Genomic DNA, 7913 nt, shown 5'->3' with positions numbered 1-7913 from the left:
AAGTTTTTAAGGCACACCGCTTAAAATTTGAAAGCAAATTAAAATGTTAAGACATTTTGACCCACCAACACACAGAAATATAAGAATTTTTCTGAATAAGAAAATCTTAAAGTCCATGACAGCACCAATTGAAAATCAGGACTTGAGTAGAGCAACAACAATTGCTGGATTGCTGTAGTCCATTAAAGCCTTGATATAGTTCTCCACAAAATTAAATAGGACAATTTCTTGAAAGATTTCCATTGAAGATAATGTTAGGTGAGCAGATGACAACTTTCCAAACTGTCATCTTGTGGCATCAGACATAAAGTTGGGAAGCTGTTAAAGCCAGAGGAAGCAGCACCAGTGGAAATTTGAAGGGGAAATTTGAAGATGGGGCGCCATTCGGAGTCGTAGCATTGGATGAAGTGTTGTTTGTTGGAGCAGAGGTGGTTGTTGGAGCAGAGGTGGTTGTTGGAGCAGAGGTGGTTGTTGGAGCAGAGGTGGTAGTTGTAGCAGAGGTGGTTGTTGGAGCAGAGGTGGTAGTTGTAGCAGAGGTGGTTGTTGTAGCAGAGGTGGTTGTTGTAGCAGAGGTGGTTGTTGGAGCAGAGGTGGTTGTTGGAGCAGAGGTGGTTGTTGTAGCAGAGGTGGTAGTTGTAGCAGAGGTGGTTGTTGTAGCAGAGGTGGTTGTTGGAGCAGAGGTGGTTGTTGGAGCAGAGGTGGTAGTTGGAGCAGAGGTGGTAGTTGGAGCAGAGGTGGTTGTTGGAGCAGAGGTGGTAGTTGGAGCAGAGGTGGTTGTTGGAGCAGAGGTGGTAGTTGTAGCAGAGGTGGTTGTTGGAGCAGAGGTGGTAGTTGGAGCAGAGGTGGTTGTTGTAGCAGAGGTGGTTGTTGGAGCAGAGGTGGTAGTTGTAGCAGAGGTGGTTGTTGGAGCAGAGGTGGTTGTTGGAGCAGAGGTGGTAGTTGTAGCAGAGGTGGTAGTTGGAGCAGAGGTGGTTGTTGGAGCAGAGGTGGTAGTTGTAGCAGAGGTGGTTGTTGGAGCAGAGGTGGTAGTTGTAGCAGAGGTGGTAGTTGTAGCAGAGGTGGTTGTTGGAGCAGAGGTGGTAGTTGTAGCAGAGGTGGTTGTTGGAGCAGAGGTGGTTGTTGGAGCAGAGGTGGTAGTTGTAGCAGAGGTGGTTGTTGGAGCAGAGGTGTTTGTTGATTCTGTCCAAACCACCTGTAATACAACATTACGGTTTATATGCAAATTAAAATTTTCCCCATGAACACTGGACTCTATTCAGGATTCAACATTATCTTTTATGGATGCAGTAGACTTTATCGTGTTTCATTGTTTTAATACCTATTATCTGCCTTTTGTTAAACTTGATGTTCAAAGCAAATAGAACTTTTATGAAAAAAATGTGTTGGAGCTAGGAAAGATACTGAGCAGTGTAAAAGAACATTGAAATGCAGTAGGCTACTTATTTTAAACTTAAAAAACACAAATACAACAAGGGCTTAAATTAAGAATATTTAAACTTTGAGGAAATATTGCAACATTGAGAAGTAAATAATCAAGTTTATCTAATGATAATAAACACTGAAATGTAAACCAACCTGTGATGACAGATGGAAAGTGAACACAGCGGCTGCAAAGAAACCAAACAACATCTTGATCAGCTTGATGATTCCAGTAGGATTCTGTGTTTTCAAATGAACTATGGAGGAGACTCTGCAATGTTTTAATTGCTGTGGGAACTTTCAAAGCTGGAGACCACACCTGCTTTTTCATGCATTATTCAACACCATTTGAATGAGTGTATGTTCATATTTTGATGTGAAAGACCTTAATTTTCATATTTGACTGGGGGGTGTTTCTATGTAGCCTAATTATGAAAATATTCTGCATATCTTCCAGGATTGGGTCAATATTATCAATAAGCAAAAAAATAATGTCACATTTTTCAAATGTGTATTTAATTGGATATCATCTCTGATGATAATGACATCTATAGGCAGTGTCACATGTTATACGCCCAGGCAAACGTTCTGGGGAGGAAATTTCATATGTGCTCTGATGAGGTAAAAATAAGCCTGTTTAAAGCTTACTGTACGTCCTTGTGTACAGCTCCTTTGTGGTGCAAATTTTAAAAAACTAGTATGCAGAAGCTTAAGGTTGCTTATAATGACTCTTTGAGAATTTTGATCAAGAAACCCAGGTTCAGCAGTGCAAGTCAAATGTTCTGTAACGCACATGTCAGAATATTTCAGGCACTTTTGAGAAATATGATATACAAGTTAATGTGTCGTTTGGGTAACTCACCGAACAATCTTCTTGTAATGTTTTCACATCCCTCTGTTATAGCGCTAAGATACCAGTCTGCTCTCTGGAAACATTGGTATACAAGTCTTCTATAAGATTTATATTTATATTTTATGACTACTTATTGTATTTTTATTTTCTCTTGTTTTGTGTGTTGTGTTGTGTATCTTGTGGACCATGAGTCTGTTGAATAAAGTATATCACATGGTTTTGAAAATCAGAAAATTAAAAAAGAAAGATTTCACTCAAACTGACTTCAGATACACTTTGCAGGCTTGCTCAAGTTCACTTGAAGCTCATAGTGAGTTTGAGAACTCGCCGTGTTAGTGTGTGTTTTATCAGCAGATCCACAAATTCTGCTCTCTAACAGAAAGGAGATGGAACAAGTATAGTCGTAATTTTGTGACCCTACGCTTAAAGATACTGCAAACAATGATCCAAACAACACCAGCAAGTTCACCCCAAAATTAGAAACACACCATTCATGGTCAAAAACCATGAAAACCATAAATGGTATGTTTTCAACTACTAAAGAAGAGTTAAACCATGGCAATTATTGCACCCATTCATGGCACAACCAGGGCCATATATCTATTTGCTCCCATTAGCTCAAATTACAACAGAGAATAAGATTAATTACCATAACTATGAGGATGATACACAGCTTTACATTATGATGTGACTGAACAGATGCCTGAACCATCCAATCACTGAACAGATGCTTAGCTGCTCGTGTTCTCACTAAAACTAAGAAGATACATAACACCAGTTCTAAAGTCTCTACAACGGCTCCCTGTAGCTCAGAGAATACACTTTAAAATACAGTTAGTTTATAAATCACAGAACAGTTTCGCTCCACAATATATTACAGATCTGCGGTTGTTGTATCAACTTTCCAGTCCTCTCAGACCTTCTGGTTCTGGTCTGCTCTGCATCCCCAGAACCAGAGCCAAATGAGGAGAAGCACCATTCAGCTTCTGTGCACCACAAATCTGCGACAAACTTCCAGAAAACTGCAAAACTGCTGAAACATTGAGAGCCTTTACATTTAAACTAAAAATTAACCTCTTTAGAGACATCTTTGAAGCATAATTGATTAAGAATTTAAAGATGGTAGTCGAGTAAATGTAATGTTTCAATTGTTGATTCTATGTTGTATGACTTTATGTTTTCTGTGGTTTTATGATATAAAGCGCTTAGAAATGCCTTGTTGCTGAAATGTGCAATACAGATAAAAGTTAATTGATTCTGATTTGATTTTACTCATGGTCCAAGTTGACTTGGATAGGTTTTTTTTTCTCCTGCTTAAATAAAATCATTGAAAAACTGTGATGTTATGTTTAGTATTAAATTCTGCTCCTCAACCCTTGCAGCAGTTAATGATATCATTTAAATGAGGCATGTTGCAGCAGAGATGAATCTAAAGCATGAAGGACAGTGAACCACTGAGAACCAGGATGAGGAAACACTCCTAATAATGATGCTCTGAGCTCTGTCTTTTAGTTTCTTTTTTACCTCTGTCTCTGTCTGTCTAGTTATTTCTTATTTCAGCTTCCCTTGTAGTGTTTCTAGTTTTCTTTTCTTGTTACTTTAGGTTTAGTTCTTCTTTGAAGCCATGCCCATTTTTTATTTGGTGATTCTAATTAGGTTATTTCTTTGGTTAGTCCTTCTAGCTGTTCTAGCTCTAATTATTTTTAGAGCAGCCTTGTTTCTGTCTTGGTTCTTTCATAGTTTCCCCTCTCTTTCTAGTTTATCTTGTTTTCTTTTAGTGTTAGATTAAAAAATATATATTGCTTCAATCACTCTTTTGTGTTCCCCTCTATATCTATATAGTTGCCCTGTGCCACTTTCTCCCAAAACCCTCAGCATGGCTCCTACTTACCGCTCTCACCTACAATCAATTAGCTCATCAATCCTGGTTTTGTCTTGCTCTCTACATCCCAGTATTTTAGCCTCTCATTCTCTCCCATTACTCATCTGATTCTTATGGCTATTCTCCTCAGTCCTCTGTGTCTCCCTGTTTCTACCCCATGTCTCCTGGCTGGGGTTTAATTTTTGCTGTTACCTGTGATCTTCTATCTTTTGTAAGTGTTTAGCATTTTTTCATTCAGTCATCTAACTCAGTTGCTGCCTCTCTGCTTTTGGGTCCACACTTCAGCAACCAACATCATGACAGTCTCTCTCCTCCAAAGCTTTTGGCTGAGAATTTACTGCATCTAAATGTACACATCAACTGCTCTTTTTCATCCAATATACTTGAAGACTGTCTCTGCTTATCTGTTTAGTTGTTTTTCTCTCCTAGTTGAAGCCACTAAAGGTGCAACTACTGCCACTAACTTTTTACTTTTCTTGGTACTCATGGATCAGTGCTTCTGTGTCTTTTTGTGTATCTGCTCTGTCTTAAATCTCTGGTTGGTCACTCACAATGAGCCAGGTTCTGCTGGAGGTTTCTTCTTGTTAAGAGGGGAAGTTTTTTCTTTCCGCATGCACAGTATGAAGGCTTGCAGTCAAGTGAACAGCTTAATGCAAGCAGCTGTCCACAGTAAATGCAACAGCAATTCAATGACTATGCAACTTGTTGGATTTTCTGAGACAGAAAAGCTTTTAACCGATTTGAATTGTACACTGAACTTGACTGCACTGATTTATACTTTGGATCATTTGGAATGTACACACTTTTTTTTTTTTAATAATTTTTTTCTCAGAGTTTTTGTGGCTCCAGTGGCTTGTATTTTCAGCAGTAGGCAGACAGGAAAGAGGGCGAGGAGAGGAAGCAGAGTAAGAGAAGGCTCTTTTCCCCATGGTGATGAAATTGAGAGGATGAATACTGAGGTGGATGGATAGGAAGAACGATGGGAACATGAATGGGTGGTGATGTGCAGAAGATCAGACGAGTAAGGAGGGGCAATGTTGTAAACTGCACTGACTCTAAACAACAATACTTTAAATTAAATTCAGAATGTGACAGGGAGCCAGTGAAGTTGTTTCCAATGATACAATGTTTCCAAAAATGAAACATAAATGTGTTGTATCTTGGAGATACAACAATATTTATTCATATTACAGTTTGTATGCAAATCCCAACCATTGAAGGGAAGGACTAGTTTAAAAGCATGATTTTAAGAGATGGCAAATCAGCAATTTAAAGAAAGAGTCACTTGTGTCTTTAAATATTACTGCCTCTCATGTCACACAACTTCCACTTCAGTGCACAGTGTTGAATGAAAGGTTTGTTCACATTACAACAGTTGAAGCAAACCCAGTGAGCCCCAGAGGCAACAGAAGCCAAACATCACAGTATGCATATCTTTCACTGGCAGTTTATTTAACGATAGATGCATTCACTTATGTTCTACAATAAATCAGCAAGAATACATTTGTCATTACAGCTTCATTCAACTGAAAGGATTTAAGGCACACCGCTTAAAATTTGAAAGCAAATTAAAATGTTAAGACATTTTGACCCACCACCACACAGAAATATAAGAATTTTTCTGAATAAGAAAATCTTAAAGTCCATGACAGCACCAATTGAAAATCAGGACTTGAGTAGAGCAACAACAATTGCTGGATCGCTGTAGTCCATGAAAACCTTGATATAGTTCCCTCCACAAAATTAAATAGGCAGATTTCTTGAAAGATTTCCATTGAAGATAATGTTAGATGAGCAGATGACAACTTTCCAAACTGTCATCTTGTGGCGTCAGACATAAAGTTGGGAAGCTGTTAAAGCCAGAGGAAGCAGCACCAGTGGAAATTTGAAGGTAGAGGGTGAAGATGGGGCGCCATTTGGAGTCGTAGCATTGGATGAAGTGGTGGTTGTTGGAGCAGAGGTGGTTGTTGTAGCAGAGGTGTTTGTTGCCCAAACAGTCTGCAATAAGTTATTATGGTTTAAATGCAAATTAAAATGTTGCTTCAAGTAGTACTTTTATGAAAAAATTGTGCTGAAGTTGAGAAACCTCTATGTAACACAAGGTGCTGAGCAATATGGAAGATCACTATAAGGCCGCAGTCCACTCATTTCAAACTCATGATCACAGCAGGAGCTTAAATTTAGTCATTATTAGATTTGAAGAAAATATTTCAGATCTAAGTTTAAGAATTCTAATTAGAGGAAACTAGTCTTTCTTTCATAACTGAGTATTCAAACTTTCATGAAAGTTACCAGTCCCCCAAAAATGAGAAGCACCTAATCAAGTTTGTTTGATAATAATAATAATAATAATAATAATAATAATAATAATAATAATAATAATAATAATAATAATAATAATAATAATAATAATAATAAGCTCTGAAATGTAAACTGACCTCTGATGACAGATGGAAAGTGAACAGAACAGCTGCAAAGAAAACAAACATCTTGATCAGCTTGATGGTTCCAGTGAGATTCTGTGTCCTCAAGTGAAGAATGGAAGGGACCCTGTGATGTTTTAATCAGTATGGGAATTTTCCAAGCTGGAGACCACACCCATTTTTTCATGCATTATTTTAGCCCATTTGGATGGAAGTATTTATTTTTGTTTTTATGTGAAAGGTCTCATTTCCATATTTGACTTAATGTTTTGATAGAGCTGAGATAAGAAAATATTCAGAATCAATTCCAGGATGCGGCCATTTTTTGTTTTTGTTTAAATGTGTATTTAAATGGATACATGGCACTGGAAAGCTGAAGAAAGTAAGACAAAGATTTTACTCAAAATGACTTCAGATAAACTTTGCAAGTCTCAAATGGGCACGGTTTACATTTGTGAACATTTGAGAACTCATGCTAGTGTGTATTTAATCAGCAGAGCCACAAATTCTGCTCTCTATCAGAAAGGAGATGGAATATGTCCTGCCATAAATTTGTGTCAATTATCCAAACAACATCAGCAAGTCCACCCCAAATTTAGAAACACACCATTCATGGTGAAAAACCCTCCAATGTGGTTTTTCTACCATATCCAACTACCAACAAAGAGTAAAGTTTTACTACTTTTGCAATTGTTGCACCCAAATGTGACACAACCAGGACAAAAGTAAGGGCAATTAGTTGTTTAGCCACTGTTCAAGTTGATTTGGACACATGTGTTTCTTTGCTTAAATTAAAATCACTGAAAAACAGTTTTGTCTATAGTGATGTTATCTTTGGTATTAAACCCTCCTCCTTCACATCCATGCAGCAGTTAATGCCATTATTTGTATCAGGTGTATTGGAGCAGAGATCTAAAATATGAAAGACAACAACCCCTGTGGACCAGGATGAGGAAATCCCATTCAATCTCAAATGTTTCCCTTTACCTTGTTACATCATTACTTTAGTGCAATATTTGCACTGTAAAATGCAGATTTTAATATCTGTATTTTCTAACTAAATTACATTTGAGAGCTTACGTGTTCATGCATAATTATAGTGTAGTTGTAGTGTCATCACAGTAACTAGATCAGTATTGGCCTAAAGTATAGGCCTTCATTTATGTTGTTAAAAATTGTGAACATTTGTAAGTCACGCTGTCATACAGTAACAGTCTTAGTCCAGGAATCTTCAACTCCAGGGATTGAGGGCTGATGTCATGCATCTTTTTCGTCCGTCTCTGCTTCAGATCACCTGAGTCAAAAAAATCAGGCCATTATCAGGGCTCTGGAGAGC

The 7913-nt window shown here is 37.9% G+C and overlaps 1 long non-coding RNA gene across 1 annotated transcript; it reads right to left on the bottom strand.

The window, feature by feature from the left end:
* Window positions 1–5585: 5585 nt before the first annotated feature.
* Window positions 5586–6682, bottom strand: LOC129365443 (uncharacterized). The gene is made up of 2 exons (XR_008606516.1): window positions 6593–6682; window positions 5586–6152 (listed from the first exon to the last, which is right to left on the bottom strand). It is a non-coding gene; the product is annotated as an uncharacterized LOC129365443 (long non-coding RNA).
* Between the last annotated feature and the right edge of the window lie 1231 nt (window positions 6683–7913).

Source organism: Poeciliopsis prolifica, unplaced genomic scaffold (assembly GCF_027474105.1).
Source record: "Poeciliopsis prolifica strain line A6 unplaced genomic scaffold, Auburn_PproV2 SCAFFOLD013, whole genome shotgun sequence".
NCBI lineage: Eukaryota > Metazoa > Chordata > Actinopteri > Cyprinodontiformes > Poeciliidae > Poeciliopsis > Poeciliopsis prolifica.
This window is presented reverse-complemented; position numbering and strand designations above follow the sequence as displayed.